General features: G+C 38.0%; 1 long non-coding RNA gene across 2 annotated transcripts; it reads left to right on the top strand.

Moving 5' to 3' along the window:
* The first annotated feature begins 209 nt into the window (after window positions 1–209).
* On the top strand, window positions 210–17,690 carry LOC133278089 (uncharacterized). 2 transcript variants are annotated; one of them, XR_009746445.1, is made up of 4 exons: window positions 210–1,012; window positions 7,969–9,822; window positions 11,265–11,776; window positions 16,787–17,690. It is a non-coding gene; the product is annotated as an uncharacterized LOC133278089 (long non-coding RNA). The 2 variants fall into 2 exon arrangements; XR_009746444.1 differs by lacking the exon at window positions 210–1,012 and having other exon boundaries at window positions 5,768–9,822.
* Window positions 17,691–18,591: the final 901 nt, after the last annotated feature.

Genomic DNA, 18,591 nt, shown 5'->3' with positions numbered 1-18,591 from the left:
TTTTGGAGGTATAACAGTTGCATCAAGCTGAAGCTAGATTTAATTTTATGGGCCTGGTAAAATGGAGTTGATTCATAGGGATCTGGTCTGTTCTCTTCTGTCACCTAATATTTCTGTTCCTATGTCTGAATGTTATTTCGATCAACCGTATACATATTTTTTTTTTAACAGTTTGGAGAAAAATAGCTGAAAGTTTCAAGGTAAAATTTTTATATTCATTCTCATGCATTCAGTTGTTCTGCAGAACTCCTTTATTGCATATGCCTCCAAGTAATCTCTAGTGATTAAGATGCAATGCCAAAGTAAAATAGTTAATTACAATTTAGATTGGAAATAGATTAGTTTCATTTGGTATTTCAGAGTTATGATTTCAGCTGTTCTTATGCCCAGCAACAAATAAATTAAGAAACAGGGAGTGCAAAAGCCATGTGCTTCAGTGTTGAGGTAACTGTTCATTAGGAGCAAGGGAAGAAGAGGGTTTTTTCAATGCAGGAGAGTTACATTTTGCATTAGAGAGAGTTTTTCTGAGCAGAGGTTCTAACACCTCAGGAGACTGTATTTTTCTTGACTTTGATAGCAGCCAATATGTTATAGATGTCTTGAACTATTTGCCGTTCCTCATTTGCCTTGGGAAGAACACCACTTTGGTGCTGGAACTTCACTCTGGGTGTAGACTTCGCTCTTGAAAGACTAATGTGTCTCACGGACAATCCAGCTTAGTGTAAAAAATCTTTTAGTTTACTTATGATTTATTTGCAAAATTATTTTTGTATTTTGTGAGTGATACAAATTTAGACTTTGGTACTTGTGCTGCTTGTTTTTTTGTGTGTTTGTGTTTAATGCAGCTGGAGGTTATTATGTAAAATGAGTTTGTTTGAATCTTTAAAGGAGCTGCCAACTTGCATTTGCCTGATTTACTTCAGCAGTGGAGGAGAGGAAGAATTCCAAACACGTCATCCTGATTTCACAAGTCTGCAGAGGTCTCCAAAGTGGACTTGTCCATCTGTGTTAGGTAGTAAATAGCACTCTACTTTTGTTACATGCAAATGCCTCTGTATGTGCACTCCCTCTCTGTATACAAGTAATCTGTAGATCCTATCTGTCTAGACATGTGTGCATACACTTTCTGGACTTAAGCCACTGAACACTAATTACGTATAAAGTATCTAAGTGTTCACACAGGCATACAAGACACAAAGAAATTTAGTTATTTTTCTTTTGAAATAATACAAACAGTAAATAATAGTTGAGCAAATAAAACTTGCAGTTCAATTTTTGTTTCAGTTCACAATGCTATTACATGGCCCTTGAAAACTGTGGAGTAAGAATGCAATGATAAATAAAAGACAATCCATCTTGTTTTCATTAAGGGACTAGTTTCTTACTACACTGCTGAAAGAGATGTCTTGATTTGCATTTGGATATAAAGATTCCTTATTCTCAAAATAAACTCAGTGTAATAATTGGGGTTGTAATTTTTATTGAAGGTGAGTGCTGGCTTCCAGTTCTCAGATGTTAATACTAATTTTGATCCTAAGAAAAATTGCTATGCTAATTATCAATATATAACTTTTTACATTTTTAGGAGCATTTCTTAATGAATGTTGAAGAGAATGACTTTCTGTAACTTCCTTGCATTGCACTGGAATTCCATGGTAGATGTAGCAGTAGCATTCAGTTCCCTAGACAGCATCCATCCACCTTAATCATGAAACTGCCTCTTCTTTCATTTTCCTTTTCTATTAATTACAGTTTTGGTTGTTTGGTGGGTTTTTTGTTTTGTTTTTTTTTTGTTGTTGTTTGGGTTTTGTTTTGTTTTTAAGTTCTGGAACAAATTAAAGCAGAGTGCTATAAACAAATGACTTCTTAATTAATAACCTTGATTTAGTTCCAGTGCATAGCTTGTATTTTGATGTATATGAAACATAGTGGCCAAATACTGTATAATGCAGTACAGCACTGGATTAAGAGTATTTTTAGGCATAGGTGGATTTTGTGATCCTACCACTTGAAGTCATGGTATAATGCCTGTCTTCTACATCATAGAAGCTCTTGCTACTTTGAATGTTCCTTGCATCACAAAGTTGTAGTTCAGCCTATGTTCCTCTGCCACTCTCTTATCCTTCCCCAGTGGCTGTAATTCTGTAATTGCTTGATCTGACCAACAGCATTTGAAGTCAAAATGAATGACATCTTTATCTCACATTTCCTTGAACATACGATAGTTTTCTCTGTTACAGCAGATAATTGTTATTGTATTTGCAGTAGTTCCTTGTATGTATTTAAGCATTGGAAATGTTTTTGTATTTCTAGAGTCCTGTGTGGTTGGCAAAAACTGACAGTTGCAGTTATAATTGTAGCACAGGTGCAGAACTTACCTTCTCTCTAATGTTCTTCCAAAGCAGAAAAAATATTGCATATGAACATTATTAATTCACTAAATATTCAGTGACAGTACTTACCTCATAGTTATACACATTCCTCCCAAAAATCTATTTTTATTGTGTTCACCCATCCTGAAGTGGCAAAAGGCAGGAGGGAAGGGAAAAGGAGGCTTTGCTTGCTCAAATCTTGACTTCAAAAACGATGAAGAAAATAACCCTAGTGTCTGGGTTTCCAAACCAAGGCACCAGGACAGCCAGCTGGTGGTAATTTCTAAGCAGCTGTAGTGGATGTTGTTCACAGTTCTCTGCTTTGACAGTTTTTATGCTTTGTTGTTCAATTTTGTGCATGAATCCACTGGCATCATCTTCATTGTGGGAGAGCATTTCCCTTTCTAAAGAGTTTCTGTGGAATCTCCTGCAGCACACAGAAATTGTGCTGTACCTTTCAGCTGGGTCCTACAAATTAAAGCCTCCTAGTGTAGCCAAAGCACATTCTCTTTGTTGTTGTTTTGCACTCTGTACCCATGAAGGGTCCTGGGCTTAGTTTTTAAAGGAATAATTATACTATTTAAATATTAAACATCAAAGTTCTTCTTTTGTTGTTAAAATGATATTAAAGTAGGACAAAACCGATTTGCAGTTTATGGTATTGCATTCCAGAATTGCTGGCGTTGCAGCTGATGTCCTGTTTCAGCAATATTGGCACTGCCAGGAGGCTCAGAAATGCAGACTTTAATCAAAAACTTTGAGATACACTTCAGTTAAATTGCAAATTAATCTTTCCTTGTGAACTTCCAAGCTGTTAAAAAGAGCAAATGGCTGCAGCTTCCTTTAAAATAATTCAAAAGCCTGCTTTTCATCAGCATATGATTTCAGTATAGTAGAAGTAAAGGCTGTGTGTCTTTTTCTCACAGATTGTTATTTAAGCACTATATATTAGCTTTCATTGCCCTTTTGATATATTTAAGCTCATAAACTTCTCATTGAACAGATTAAATTTACCATTATGTTGTTACTTTTTATGAATAGAATAAATCAATATCAGATATGTTGGTTTGCACTGAACTGTTTATTTTAAGGGATGTTTAAACTTTACTGAAAGAAAATAGAAGGTCTGATGCCCAGTCCTCCACTTTAAAATTCTTTATTTGGTAACACTTTGAGATACAGCCTGTCTCAACCAGCAAGTGCCACACATATCATCCAGTGATACAAGGCAAATAAAATTCCCTAACGTTCTTTGAAATGTAATATATTTTGCACTATTCCCAATATCTAGTATTTAAGTACTTGCAAGTTGTTTTGTTATTGTAATAGAAAGCTTTCATTTCATTATTAGGGAAATATTCCAGAGTAAGACTAGTATTTTTTTTTTCACTGAAAAATATTAACTCTGTGCTGAAAATGTCTGTCTGATATCTCATATATATACATATATAAGAAAATAATAAATTCTTTCAAAAGACACAGTCCTCAATCAGAAATCAAATGCTAGCAGGTCAATGAAAACTGCCTTCTAAAATGTATTGCTCAATTCTTAATATTTATGGTAGCCACAAAACTTGAAAACACCTGTTCTGCAGAGAAGTAGCTCTTTAAAATACACTCCAGCAGCAAGAGCTCTCTCTGAATTCAGAGTCAGAACTTTGCTTTGCAGGGGTTAAGTGAGCAGCCATGATTCCCAAAAAGTGATAAAAAATGTTTAGTTCTTTTAATTGTGAGGAAACAGGAGCTTATTTCACTTTAAGGCTGTAATCCTCAAATAGTCTGTACAAACCAGCTGACTTTGTCTACAGATCTGAAGTGTTCAGAAATATCATTGCGTTTATTTTGTCTTTGAATTTTTGCTTTTTTGATTGTTTAATGTATGTTTATTATTGTTAGTCAGGTGAAGTTCCACATAGACAATTGCAAAAGTATGTACAGTGGATATAAAAACTTGGAAAGTACTTATATCAGTATAATCATGTAATAACAGCCCAGACTTTGTGCTTGATAGAGGTATTTTGTTCGGATGCAGTGTTGCTTCTGTAGGCATTTCCTCACCAATAATATATGCAGTACAATCTTTAGGATTGTATTAAATAGCTAATTAAATGGGGTCAGCTTAACCTTTCTTGATGATTAGGAATAGGCATCTCATCCACTGGAAAAGCTAATTGTTTTGGGTGGAGCATCTTGTTCTTGTTTGAATCATGATCTCTGTTTACATTCACACAGCATTCATCACTTGCACCTTTTGGAAAAAAAGGGGGTGTGCCCAGAGCAGTTTTTCAAATGCTGTATAGGTAAGTTATAGAGGAGGATGCATTTCCCTTCATTCCTCTCTATGAGCAAAATAGGAAGACATTTTGAATTCATAATGCAGAATAAAAGCTGTATTTGCAAAGTACACAAAGAACTGTAGTTTGTTTTCAAATAACTTTTAAAGGCGAGTCCTCCAGGCTCATCAGCTGAACCGTCTTGTTCCTCTGTGAGCATTCTTCAGCAATAGCACTGCAGTATTTTCCTGGTAATTTTCATTCTTTTCCAATTATTATTGTTATTATTTTATAACTGTTTGTCTTTCTTCTGTGGGCTGTTCATTTTTTTGCATGCTAGTGAAAGCTTCTTGGTCATTTTCCCTGTCCTTCCCTCAGTCTGATATTTTCTGCCAGCTTTTCTTGCCCTAATGCCTTTTATTTGCTTGTTTGTTTGCTTTCCTGCAATGGCTAGATCTTAGAATCATAGAATCGTAGAATAGTTGGGGTTGGAAAAGACCTTAAGATCATCTAGTTCCAACCCCTCTGCCATGGGCAGGGACACACACTAAACCATCTCACCCAAGGCTTTGTCCAACCTGGCCTTGAACACCACCAGGGATGGAGCGTTCACAGCTTCCCTGGGCAATCTATTCCAGTGCCTCACCACCCTTACAGTAAAGAACTTCTTCCTTATATCCAATCTAAACTTCCCCTGTTTAAGTTTTAACCCGTTACCCCTTGTCCTGACACTACAGACCCTAATGAAATAGTCCCATCCCCGGCATCCCTATAGGCCCCCTTCAGATACTGGAAGGCTGCTATGAGGTTTCCACGCAGCCTTCTCCAGGCTGAACAGCCCCAACTTCCTCAGCCTGTCTTCATACGGGAGGTGCTCCAGTCCCCTGATCATCCTCGTGGCCTTCTCTAGACTTGTTCCAACAGTTCCATGTCCTTTTTATGTTAAGGACACCAGAACTGCACACAATGCTCCAAGTGAGGTCTCACAAGAGCAGAGTAGAGGGGCAGGATCACCTCCTTCAACCTGCTGGTCACGCTCCTTTTGATGCAGCCCAGGATATGGTTGGCTTTCTGGGCTGCAAGTGCACACTACTGGCTCATGTTCATTTTCTCATCGATCTTGCCTTGGTACAACCATTGCTTTTATTGCTCTTGGAGGAGTGCATCTATTCAAATGCTCCGTATGTTGTGGCTTCTGTCATCAAGGTTGGAAAGACCAAAAGGAGAGACTGCAGAGTGACCTTCTGGCAGTTTTTCTGTCTTCCCTCCACTCTGCATTTGAGACTTAGGAGTTCTTCTGATCCTTCTTTGGGAAGGACTCTATAGCTCACTCAGAAGTGTTCATACTGAAGTCTGGTTTATTTTGATCATGAAATGTCATTATGGTTATAAACTGCTGCTTTTCAGGAACAAAATGGTGTGATTATGGGTGATCTGTGAGCTCAGTGTTCCATCGTCCAGAGAGCAAGTAGCATACAAGGAATTACTAGAAAAGAAATAGAGAAAAAAACATGAGGAACTTTCTGATACTGCTATAAAACCATCATATATCTGCATCTTGAGTCCTGTGTGCCTTAAAAAGGATGTTAAAACAACAAAAGCTGTAGAGAAGGGCAACAAATGCAATCAAAGATACAGCAGATGTAGTGATTGTGAACCATATCTGTGTTCCTTCTACAAAAGGCCTTGAAGCCATTTAAAGTTATAACTTTTATGCTATTCATTTTCTGATTAAAATAATCTTCTGTAAGTGATTTTATGATACATATAAATATTATGTTTAGCAGTCTTCATGGGTGAAGTAAGGCTTTTCTCGTAGGCAAGGGGAAGGCTATGCATGCAAATTTGGATTCCTAATGCGTTTCTACTAACTCTGCACTTACACTCCAACAGAATTAAGGAAACCTGTATTTTTAATATCTTCTTTTTTATCTGTTTCTTTATCTTCTCATTTCATTTCTTGCTTCCTTATCTTTCTCTTTATTTTCTTTTTCTGTGGGTATATTTTTGGCTGCATTTTTCTCTTGCATTTGTTTCCTTTGCCTTGAACTTTCTCCCAAATGCCTCAGTTTTGTTCTTTTTATCTGGACCTGCATATACACATTGAATCATCATTTTGCTCTCCTTCCATTTCTACTTCCTTTCCTCTTCTACTCCAGTATTTATATTTTCCCCTTTCCTCCCTCATGTTCCCATTTTTCCTCACCATTTGTTGATGTCTCTCTTTCCCATGTACTTTCCTGTCTTTCTCTAGGTATTTGGTACTTTAGCTCGGGAGGAAGGACTAAAGAGGGACTTGGGCCTTGAACTTTTTCTTGATACTGCAAAACTGTGTAGAAAGTACCTTAAAATTGTGGGGGTTGGAGTATTTCCTAACTGACCTGTGGCATGAGGATGACAGAGAAAATAAAGTCCTGTTTAGCAAATCTAACTTCTCCTAAAAATTCAGGCTCCATCCTTCCAGCTGGGAACAAGATAATATAATGGGTTGTTACAAGCTGTTAAAATTTGAGACCAAGGAGGGGGAAATAGGCTGAAGTTATTCCATGAATTGTTCCATTCTTTGTGAGAGGCTGTTAAAATAAAGCAACAATATAAAAGATGAGTTATATACAATTTAATGTAAAGCTGTTTGATGTCATTATGATATTTCTTCCTTGATTGTCTAACATTTGTGTACTTCTAAAAAGTTTTACATTTTTTGGTTCTTTCTGAACATTATGAAAATTGTACTGAGAGGAGTAAATTCATCTGCATAAAATTGACTGCAAAGAGCAATTAGTCCTTCATTAATATGCAAATTTGGTCCAGTGCAAATTCATCTATATATGAGGCTTAAATATGCAAGTCAGTCTTGCTGTGCGAGAAGCCCAGATGCTTTTATTTACTTTGAAATTGAGGGATTTGGTTAATGATGTTGTTGACAGGAAAACTTGAATAAATTTGATGATCACCATCTTTCATATTAGATGAGACCCACGGAAAAAAAATTACCAAGTAAAATACCAATTTTATTTGGTGATTTCCTATTACCAATCTAGTAATAAAATGTAAGATACAAAGTAATAGAGTTAAATTTCCTAACGTAGTTATCCTGAGACTTAAACTGTTCCCCAAAGATAGAACCATTTTTCTTAAACTTTGTTTTCCAGAGGGTAAAGACATCTACATAAGCTGTATGAATAATATACTGCCTAGAGATTTAATATTGGAAAGTTAGCTCTGTTGCTTGTTTCATTTGGAGAGAGTATATACGCCTGGGAATTAAAAAACAGGAGCTTTGGAAATGGCTGTCATCATCATTTTCCATTAATTATCTGTAGAGTCTTCTCAAGACTTTAGTGTTAAGGCTTTTTCTGAACTTGTGGAGCCGGACTGGAAGCTGTCTGAACACATGGTCATTTATATTTGGATCACCTAAGTTAAGTAATAAACATTTTCTTAAATATCTTTAAATCTTTCCATCCCTCAGTAACACAACTTTCTTACTGCTGTCACCCAACATAGATTGGCTGGTCTTGCCTCTTTCCTTCTCTCTGTGCTTCTGCCCCACGTACCATGGTTCTTTTGGCACATCCAGGATTTCCCTGGTTTTGCCCATTGATGCCACAGCAGCTGTTACTTAGTTGTGTGTGGGTAGGGTTGCCTTTGCATTTATTAGTCTTGTTTCATCTGCATGGAGAGGGTGTCAGATGTTATTCCTCCTGGTGTTTCTTCCTTTTTCTTTCTCTGTAGTTCACTCAAACCTTAATTTAGTTTTGGCTTAAACAACCTGGTCTTTGACTTCTGCTGTGCAGTCTTTATCCTGGACTCAATTTGGTTTTCTCTGTCACCTGTGACACTTTCAAAATAGAAGGGGTATGTAGTTTAAATGGACTGAACTCTATGGCAATTTATAAAGCTCTTGTAACTGCCCAAGGACAAGTTAATAGATTATGCTGTTTGATTCCTCTGACTTCTTGGCACAGCTGTTTGGGGTATAAATCCTCACAGTGGTGAACATTTAGTTTCCAAATATTTAATGTGCTGTGCTAGGCAAAAAGCTTATAGGACAATGTTAAGGAAAAAAGAAAATCTAATGAGACGCTAAAATTGATGTGCTTGCTCACTACATGGTGCAGTCTTGCAGGTGAGTCCAAAAGCAGGAAAATAGAAACAGATTTGAATATTTGGGAGGAGAAGGGGAGGAGTCTGTTAGTCTTGTAAAGGGTCTGGTTATTGTTCAAAGGAATCTCCTTTCTTACACTGAAATAAGGCATTGACAGCTGTCGGAAGGCATGGTATAGAGGATATACTTCCAGTACTTAATACTTTAGGAGGTGAAAGTTCAAAACCACAACATCTTCTGAGACTTAAATAGTCTTTGCCTTTGAGAACACATAATAGCTGGACAGTTTCTAGTATTGTTCAGTGCCATCCACAGTGTTCTTGGTTTTCTGATCTAGCTCCCAAAAGAAGGAAAATATTCATTTTCAAATATATGAACAGTAGGCATCTCAGCACAACCTGAGGTTGTCTCCTATCAACTATATAATCTTTATATTCTAGATTAATAAACACTTCAGCCTTGGAGTTTATTAGTCCAAAATATATTTATTACCTTATAAATTCAAACCCCCTCCAGTTATCATCTAATTAAATTGCAACACTGTGCATGCTATCTTTGGGGATGTATTAATAATGAAATTATCTTGTGAAACAGTAATTACATGCTTTGTGCATTCTTTTCCATACTTTTTTTTTTCAGTGTCTATGTGATGATTGGGGCACACAGTACTCCATTGTTCTGAGCTCCTCCAAACTCCATACTTATCCAAGGATAAGCAGGCTTATTTTTTTCCTCTTGGAAAAAGAGAGAAAAGTTTGTGCGTTTTTGTACTTGGGAAGGGGAAGGACCAATATCGCTAGGCTAGGAACAGTTATGAAGCATGATTGTGCAAGTAATTCTATATCATGTTTTCTCCTCGCTCTTTGACTTTACTCACAGGAATAAAAACTACTTGCAGGATCTTTTCTGTAAGGCAGTTCTTACTGTAGTTGCCAAAAGTGAAGATGACCACTTTATTTGCAAGAGAATATTCATTTATAGGCCTTCACTGGTGACGTAGAATTGAATAAAAGGAAAATAGTCTTAAAGCCTTCCTCAGGAGAGAGATTTACTTGCAATTTTTTCAGTGGTGAGTGTACTTACTATGTTCTAATTTGTATATGTATTGGCCCTATGGGTGCTTGTGCTTTATCAAGGTTGTCTTCCATCTTCTCCTAATACACTGGGTGATTGTGTATTGATAAGATTTCTTTAGCTCGTTTTTTTTCCTGACTTTACAGAACAAGGTATTCAGAATCCTGGCTAGCATGCACTTGCCCAACAATGAAAGAGGCACAAGTGACAAAATGGTTTGCACATAACTTCCATGTATTTTTAAGTAGTTTATCTCTGTAGTTCAAGTACATGTGTTGAGCAATAATCTGAGCATGTGATTCTTGTTGCCATGGGCTCCTGCTCTACCTGACAGAAGTGGAGTTTCATTCTCTGTTATACTTCCAGATGCTGTAATCCAGAGGCTTGTGTTTTCAGCATCCATGTGTTGGTGGAACATATTATATAGTTGATTTTATATATATATATATATAGATAGAAGATTACATAGTTGATAAGAGACAACTTCAGGTTGTACTGAGATGCATGCTGTTTATATATTTGAAAATTAATATTTTCCTTCTTTTGGGAGCTAGATCAGAAAGCCAAGATCACTGTGGATGGCACTGAACAATACTGGAAACTGTCCATATCAGCATGGCAGATGATATGTCTGCCATGTCATCTTGTCATTTGTATGGCCTTTTGGTTGTTTTGCTGCAATTACTGTGGCTATGCAGGTGTTTGCATTTAGAGGAAGGGCACTTTCCATCAGTTTCTTCACTGAATCTTTTAGGTCTTTCTGGCACAAGAGGTGTTTTGCCTTGTCCCTAGTTTTCTATCTACAAGTTCTACAAGCACTGCAGCCTTATTGAAAAGTTATACCTTTGTGAAATGTGCTAATCCTCAGACTATATCCAGAACTCAACAAAAATCAGTTAACCTTCCAGAAAGTTCTTTATTTAAAGAAGACCTTTTTTGACTGTGTTAAAACTCTTGATATGTGGACAAATAGAACCATTTTATACTGGTCAGATCATAGAATTCTGTAGGTATTTTGTAATTTTATATTAAGTAGGGATCATTCACTTCATACAAAGGGTTTTGATTCAACTTGCAGCTAGAACTCCACTCCTACGCTGCACGTGCAACTTAATGCTTTACTTGTGTTTTGCATTCATTCTGGTGAAGGTTTTCAAGCCTTCTGTGTTTGTACTCTTCTATTTCACTGCAGAGTCCCACAAGACTTCTGCAAACAGAAAGGCCCCCTATGCTGCCCCACTAAATTGTTTGTCATTGATATTTAATTTGCAGATTTTAAAATGAGACACCATTATAATGTTGGGTTTCTTTTTCCTGATGTGAATAAGTTCAATACAGAGTACTTGCAGAGATATATGTTGTCAAGCAATTGTATCAGGTGAAACGTATTGGGTTTCTTTTTCTTTTTCTCATCCCCCCACCCCCTGTATTTTGCAGTAATTGTTTTGAGTCTCTAAGTTCTCATTTTATGGAAAACATTATGGCTGAAGGTATAAAGAAGATAACATTAAGGATTTTGCTCACTTATGATGATTACTCTGGAAACAAACGCAACTCAGGAGACAAATGTTATGAGCTACCTGTAAGTTCTGGTCCACAGAACAGGTAAGGAGCCAGGGATACTTCTGAACTTGCAAATGAAATTTATCCTCAATGTAACGGTTGAGCTCGTTGTCTGCTGCTCTTTCTAAACGTGAAGTAAGGAATGAAATGCTCATATATTCTATATAGAACAGCTGACATGTTTTATGCATTCCTGTGTTTGCCTAAAAAGTCATGGATAATCAACTTAATTTGATGTGCAAAATACAATGCATGGATGAATTCTGATACATATCCCTCACCATGTCTGCGCTGTTACGAGAGGCAAAAACTTCCAGAAAAGAAACAGCAATGAAAACCTTCCTGATAGTTTTCTCATAATTTTTTCTCCAAGGACATACCTGTAGGTGGGTTCTCCAGTGTTTGTTTTTTTACCAACCCTGAATGGCTGTTCTGTATGTGTCAGTTATTTTCTCGTGGTCTGTCTTCCCCTATTAGAAATCAAACCTACCTTATCACTTCAGATGTTTAGTCTCTATAATCTGAACTAGGAAACACTGACACATTTCCCTTTTAGACTTTTTAGTAATTTCAATGTATGTTTAAAATATTTTTTTTAACCCCCATGTTATTGCTGTTGTGAAGCAGAACAGGCAGGAACCAGTAGCAGAGACAGATGTGACTGTAACAGAGGTTAGCATTTTATAAGTAATACCCTGGGTGTAATGAGACTTCTGGTCTTAATTAACTCTTCAAATGTTTTTAACACAACTGTAGTAAATAAGTTTAAAATCTAATGTACTTGCACTAACCCTATCAGTTTACTTTTTGCCTTGCTTATTTTGGATGACAAAGCCCCAGATTTGTCTTATTTTTAGAGAATTTCTCACAGAATAGAGTATATATAGTTCTAGCAAAAAGGGAAATTTGTATGGGCAAAAAGGATGAGTGATAATCCTGATGAGGTGGGGGTGTGTGGAAAATCAGCCTGTGAGGTTAGATTTAGTTCTATATTAGTCTATTCCTGCCTTGGAAATCCATACTTTTGCCAGAATATCCACCAGCATTAGGTAGACTGACAATTGGTCATAGGATTTCATATCCTTTTGGTTGTTGTGTGTAGTTGGTGTATCCTTTTGCTGGAAAGAAACAGCTGGATATTTTCTGTCATAATGTGACCAATCCACCTCTGTTGTTGTCATTTTAATTGCTGTGGCTGTTATTTTAAGTCCTCTACAGAAGGTCTTTGTAGTGACAAGCGAACAGTTTACGCTTCATAAGCAAACATAAAGAATGCTGCTGCTAATTGGAGAGGGTGTAATGCAGTTATGATTCCAGCAACATTTAAGTTACAGTGTTAAAGGACATGGTTTTACTTGTGTTTATGTTGCACATAAAATTTTACTCAGGGTGAATTTGGTGGGGAAGATTTTATAACAGGAAAGACTAATTCCAGGATTAGGGGGAAGGGAGGGAGAGAGAGAAGTTTAATTTTTCTAGCCCGCATATACAGTATTAAAGATCAGCATTTTATTACTCTTTCTGTTTATTGTAACTGTTAATTGCTGGCTTGTGGAATAACTTAGCAATGAAAATGAAAGGACTGTCACAGCCTCAGAAAAGCTCACTTTTCCCCTCCCTGAATAACTGTAGCCACAGTGTTTCATGTTGAAGAGGACTCTTCCAGAGTCACCAGTTTCCCAAAGGAGGTTGTTAGTCATTTAGTCTTTGGTTTTTTTTTTCCTAGATATTCTGCATGTGGTAGCTGCAGATCTCCCATCTTCTAGAAGTTTGAAGAACCTTGTTTTAAACCTTCCTTTTTTTTTCCTAAATTACATCTCCATGGAATACTTGACTGTGGATTAATAGTTTTACAGTTATATAGAATCATAGAATAGTTAGGGTTGGAAAAGACCTTAAGATCATCCAGTCCAACCCTGCCTGCCATGGGCAGGGACACCTCACACCAAATCACATCATCCAACACTGTCCACCCTGGCCATGAGCACTGCCAGGGGTGGAGCATTCACAACTTCCTTGGGCAACAGGCCCAAGATAATTTCCTCTTCATGCTTTTCTTTTGTTTGTTTGTTTGTTTGGGGTTTTGTGTTTTTTGTGGGTTTTTTGTGGATTTGTTTGTTTGGGTTTTGGTTTTGTTTTGTTTTTTTTCCACTTACATCTCTCTTCTGAGGCGACAAAATGTGTGGAACCTCATTTTGAATAGTCTTGGGAGGGCTAAATGTGCTTCCTTTTCCAGTTTGCTTGCTAGCTTGTTGGGTTTTAAAAGATACAATTTTTTAGCATCTAAACAGGAAGCCACAGCTATTTACATGAGAAGAATCAGAGACATGACAGGGCTTCCCCCCCAAACATTCTCTATGTAATTGCTGAAGGCATTCCAAGCCACTCTAAGGGAGTGTACTGTCTGCCAGTCATTATGCTCTGCTTGGAAGACCATCTGTTGCACTTCAAACATGTAAAGGTCTGCTATCATTTTTTGCACCAAACAAATCAGTTTCTTTGTCTGACATGCTGTAGCTCTTCAATGTGGAGTAAAGGTAGTTTCAATTGCAAAGTGCAGAATATTCTGTTTTGTTACACTATAATAGAAAGGCATTAATCTCAGATTTTGGAAGACAAACATACTGATTAAACTAATTACAATGCCTTTCAATAATTTCAATTTATTTGGCAACAAATTGTTAACAACACAAAATCTGAAATATATTTTCTCTTAACTCAGCCAGAAGCACATTGTAAGATTTTTGCTTTTGGTGAACGAACCTTTCCACTGTAGGGGTATCCAGATTTAATAGATACTGACATCTGAATTAAATTACCTTATTTTAACTGAATTTCTTAACTAGCTTATTTTTATCTGAAACTAGTAACTCAAAGAAACTTTCAGTGGTAAACATAGAGACAGCAGCTAGAAATTCTAGAACCTGTGTCATGCTAAGCATACGTCCTTTATGACGATGTAATACTTGGTTTTACAGTCTCTATTTACATGGGTTAACGAGAATCCCGTCCATGAGTAAAAGGTATTAAACAATGATTTGTTTTGTTTTTTTCCTGCTGCAGATTTAAAGAGTATGTATGGTCATTAATCTCAGATTGGAGAAAATAAGCATTCTGTTTTCCCAGCAGCAAAGTTCTGTGCAGAGATTTCCAACCAGGGAAATACATAACAATTTCTGTCTGATCAGGGAGTGGTCTTATCTTTTCTCTCTCTCTTCTCCATACTGCATAGCAGCTAATGTTCTGGCCAGAAGTATTAATATGTTAGATCTTGAATGTCAGTGGCCCCCAAGATTCTGACAAGACTATTCATGTGCATTCATACGTCTTAATCAAAGCTGACACTAAAGAGAGCAAGAATTCTTATATTCCTCTTTTTATTGCCGTGCATTAAACTCACATCTTCTCTTGGAGACCTCTGCTAAAAATGACATATTCACCATCTGAAAAAAGCATTCTTGCAAAATCTAAACAAAGCAGCTGAAGATCGGTATGGCACAGAGCAGAGTCTCCTGTGGAAGCTCCCAGTGCAAATCCAAACTACACCACAATTATAGACACCTTACAAATGCTGTAAGATAAATACTAATGGGAAATAAGTGGTCCCCCAGTCTCATCTCCCATGGGGGCTTTGCTGTTGTCATTTTTAATTACAAAGTAAGTGGTCTCCTAATTTCTTGAAACTATATGGAATGTCCTCATAGGAATGCTTGGATTCCAGTGACTTGAACTCATTGTTTTCTGAGAAACACACACTGCGTAAATATACTGCTGTACCGTCTATTCTGGACATATTTCCATACATACTTGCAGTATGGAGCACAGTACACGTGTGGTTAACTTTGCAGTGATCTGATTGTATTGTTAAAGTCAGACATTTCTTTATAGCTATGGCATTCTAAATCTTCTTTTTGAAACTGGTAGCAGTGAGCAATGCTGACTAGGTGGCTCTGGGCATCTAGCCATTTTTAGGTAGTGTAATTTGTTAAAAATTATCTTTCTTCCCACCCAAATCCCCTTGAAACCATTTGGAGAAGAGAACTGTTGAACAGTTGCCAATAGTAAGTCCTGCTGAGACCTCTGTATCCTCCTGACAGAACTGTCGGTGCCAACTGGAGACTGACTGGCATAGGTTTGAACTCTCTACTACTTGATATATTTGCTTCACATGGACCAATTACAATAATTACCACCTCTGTAGCTGGAGTTTAAGCATTCAGTCCGCACTTCCTACCTCAGGTTGTTGGCAATATGTTCAGTCCTGTAATCTCAATTTTCTTTGAACTAATTAAGTAGAAAATAAAGACTTTGGAAAATGAGGAGAGTCTGAATGGCAATCAAAGGCTAAATAATGTCACTGTTTTTCATGTTGCTATTGCTCTTCAGCTGCGTTTCTTTCATTTTAGTCTTTACTTCTAAAAGGTAGCATCTTCTTTTAAGTTTGTCCACAGAGGTTTACTGGGAGATGCAATAGTGGAGTATCTTTTAGCATGAAAGAACAAGCGTTATCAAGTCCTACCTCTTGTTTTGATATTTTTCAAAACAGAATTGTTCCTTTCCAGATAAATACTTTTGACTAAAGGGGAAAATCATCCATACATCCCTTACTACTTTTGGCTAGATGTTTCAATGCAACTATGAGAGAGAGTACGATAGAACATTAATGGCCCAGTTCCTAAGGAGTCTGTTTAATTTGATGCAACAGGGATCATCTCACCCCTGCCCCCACTACTGCTGTACTTCCAAGAGAGCAGTTAATTTTTAAATGGGATCAATAGCACTTTTTTTAAACTGGTGAAGTTTATATTAGAGAAGGATGACAGTGAGATTGAGCACAAACTCACTGACTGTGTCTTTCCTAATATGAATGCATTGTGCAGTGTATATACTGAAATTCATATTAAAATTTCTTCATGAGGTTCCCTCTAGGGAAAGGAAGAGAGAAGGAAAAGGCTACATGTGACAGATGCTAATTATGCAGCTTAATGCACTTCTGGAACTTGCAGAGATGAGAACTACATAAGAACCTATCTAAAAAATAGAAAGCATATTTTCAAGAGCATTTTTTTCCACCTTTTTTTATCTGCCTCCTCCCCACTTTTTAAGGAGGCTTTATTTCCCAAGTAGCATGTAGAGTTTGCAAAGGGCAACAAGTTATGTATCGGGTCCAATACAAGATACTATTGTATATGAAATGAAAGGGAATGACTCTTAAAAATCTCTAGTTCATGTGTTGGTTTTCTTTCCTCTTTTGTCAATATTTTATTCTTTATCCCATGTTTATGTTTACAGGAAAAATCATGTTCTGCACTTGTCTGTGCTGGGATCCTATATAAGTGTTTATGATGACTAATATGTAAGTACTAATGAAGCGGATCTCAAACTGTATTTTACAGATAAGTAAACTGAGACACAGAAGCCGGGTTCCTCCAAGCTGTGAAGTGAATCGATGCCAAGCCCAGCGTTAGACACTAGATTAATCCTTTCTTCCAGAAGTCGAGCTGTGCGGTTTCAGGCCAAAGAAATGGATTCTCAGTGAGTGAAGATTTGGTGTCATCCTGAAATCAATGGGGAAATGCAAGGGTACATTTGCTGTGCATCAAGCCCACCCTGTTTTGTTGCATGGGATTTCTGCTCCCTCTCCCAAATCTGTTTTACCAAAGGATAATTTTTCCTCTAGAGGGAAAACCATACCAGCTCTTGTGCACTAATGCCAAGCGCTGCTTTCTTTTATTTCCTTTGAAGCACTGGATTTCTCCTTCAGGAGGTGGTGTGACTTAATGTCGTCTCCCTGCGCAGCGAGGTAACTGCTCTAGTGACCAAAGCAGTGTGCTGAAACTTGGGAGGGCCTTGGTGTGCCCCTCGACACCCCTGGCAGCATGGGGTGAATTCTCCTCGCACCGCAGTCCTCGTCTGCAGTCGCCACAGAGAAAACCATCTGTTCCACTTGGAAAGGGGTTGGGTTCCACACGCCCTCCCCCCCGCATCCCGGCTCCAGCCCCAGCTGCCGTGTTTCGATGAGCACTGAGGGGATGAGTCTCCTGTGTTAAAAATACTCTGGTTCTATTTGGATAAAAAGAAGAATCTTCCTTGCCTACACTGCCACACAAAAATAGTCTTAGTGTGAGTAAATCTTCAAAGTTCCTCTTGGTGAAAATATCTAGCCTTGCTTTTTTTTCTTTAACTTCTCATATAAATTTATTTATAGAATGCCCTTCTTTCCTCCTACTCTACTGCAGAAGGTTGCCACTCGTCTCGTTCATGAGTCCTGAAATAAGTTGCAGGGCCTTTGAAACATCATCATGTTGCATAGTTGTGATGCAATGTGCTGCTGTTGCATGAATGTATCATATTTTAATGTGAATGTCATGTTAGCTGGGACATTCACGTCTACCTTTACTTTAGGCATTTTACACTGGTTTGTATTTTCACTTTAACTTTGCAGTCAAAAAATTCTGTATGTAGTAACTTAAAATTTCACATTCTACATAGAAAAATAGTATGTAATGAGAAGATTAGCAAGATGCAAATACTTCCAAATATCTCTTAAAAATAGCTTTCGCTGTCACTGTAGCATCTTAATTCTGAATAATTTCAAAGTCCTTCTGCAAATCTCTGCATAGTAACAGAGAAACCACCTACTTCATCCTCATAAACTGTACGCTATGTATCTGTGCATGAAAAAAAGATGGAATTTCGGCATACAGTTCTGCTCCAACACATACAATGTCAGTGGGACTAGTGAAAGCATTAATGCTTACATTAAATATTAGTGCAAGCCTTCCAAACGCTTGTATATCTTTTATTTAAAAAGGCTCTGAGAGCTATAGGATGGAATTTTGCTCCACGGATCCGGGGAAAACTCTGCCAAAGGGTGAAGTTTGCACTGGGGGTGCCAGGGTCAGTGCTTTACTGGTGGGGAGATGGGACAGGCTGTGCCCCGATTCTGACCGGCCGACGTGGAGGCATGGGAAACATGCCCCGGGACGATGCTCAATCCGGGGGCCGACAGGGCCCACCGCCCCGGGGCCTGGCGGGGAGGCAGGACTCGAACCCGCGTCCCCAGCGCCTCTGCGCACAAACCTCGACACGGCCGCTAGATGGCGGCCTCCCAACGAGCAACGCGCGCGGTTACCGGGCGCGGAGGGCGCTCCTGGCGGGCGCGCAGCGTCACTGCACCCTCCTTCCCCCAGCGGCGACG

The sequence above is a fragment of the Pezoporus flaviventris genome, unplaced genomic scaffold, assembly GCF_033815535.1.
Source record: "Pezoporus flaviventris isolate CSIRO_AGI_PZ_B2104156 unplaced genomic scaffold, CSIRO_AGI_Pfla_v1 ptg000063l, whole genome shotgun sequence".
Classification (NCBI taxonomy): Eukaryota; Metazoa; Chordata; class Aves; order Psittaciformes; family Psittacidae; genus Pezoporus; species Pezoporus flaviventris.
Note: the sequence above shows the minus strand (reverse complement) of the source record. Positions and strands in the feature narration are given on the sequence as shown.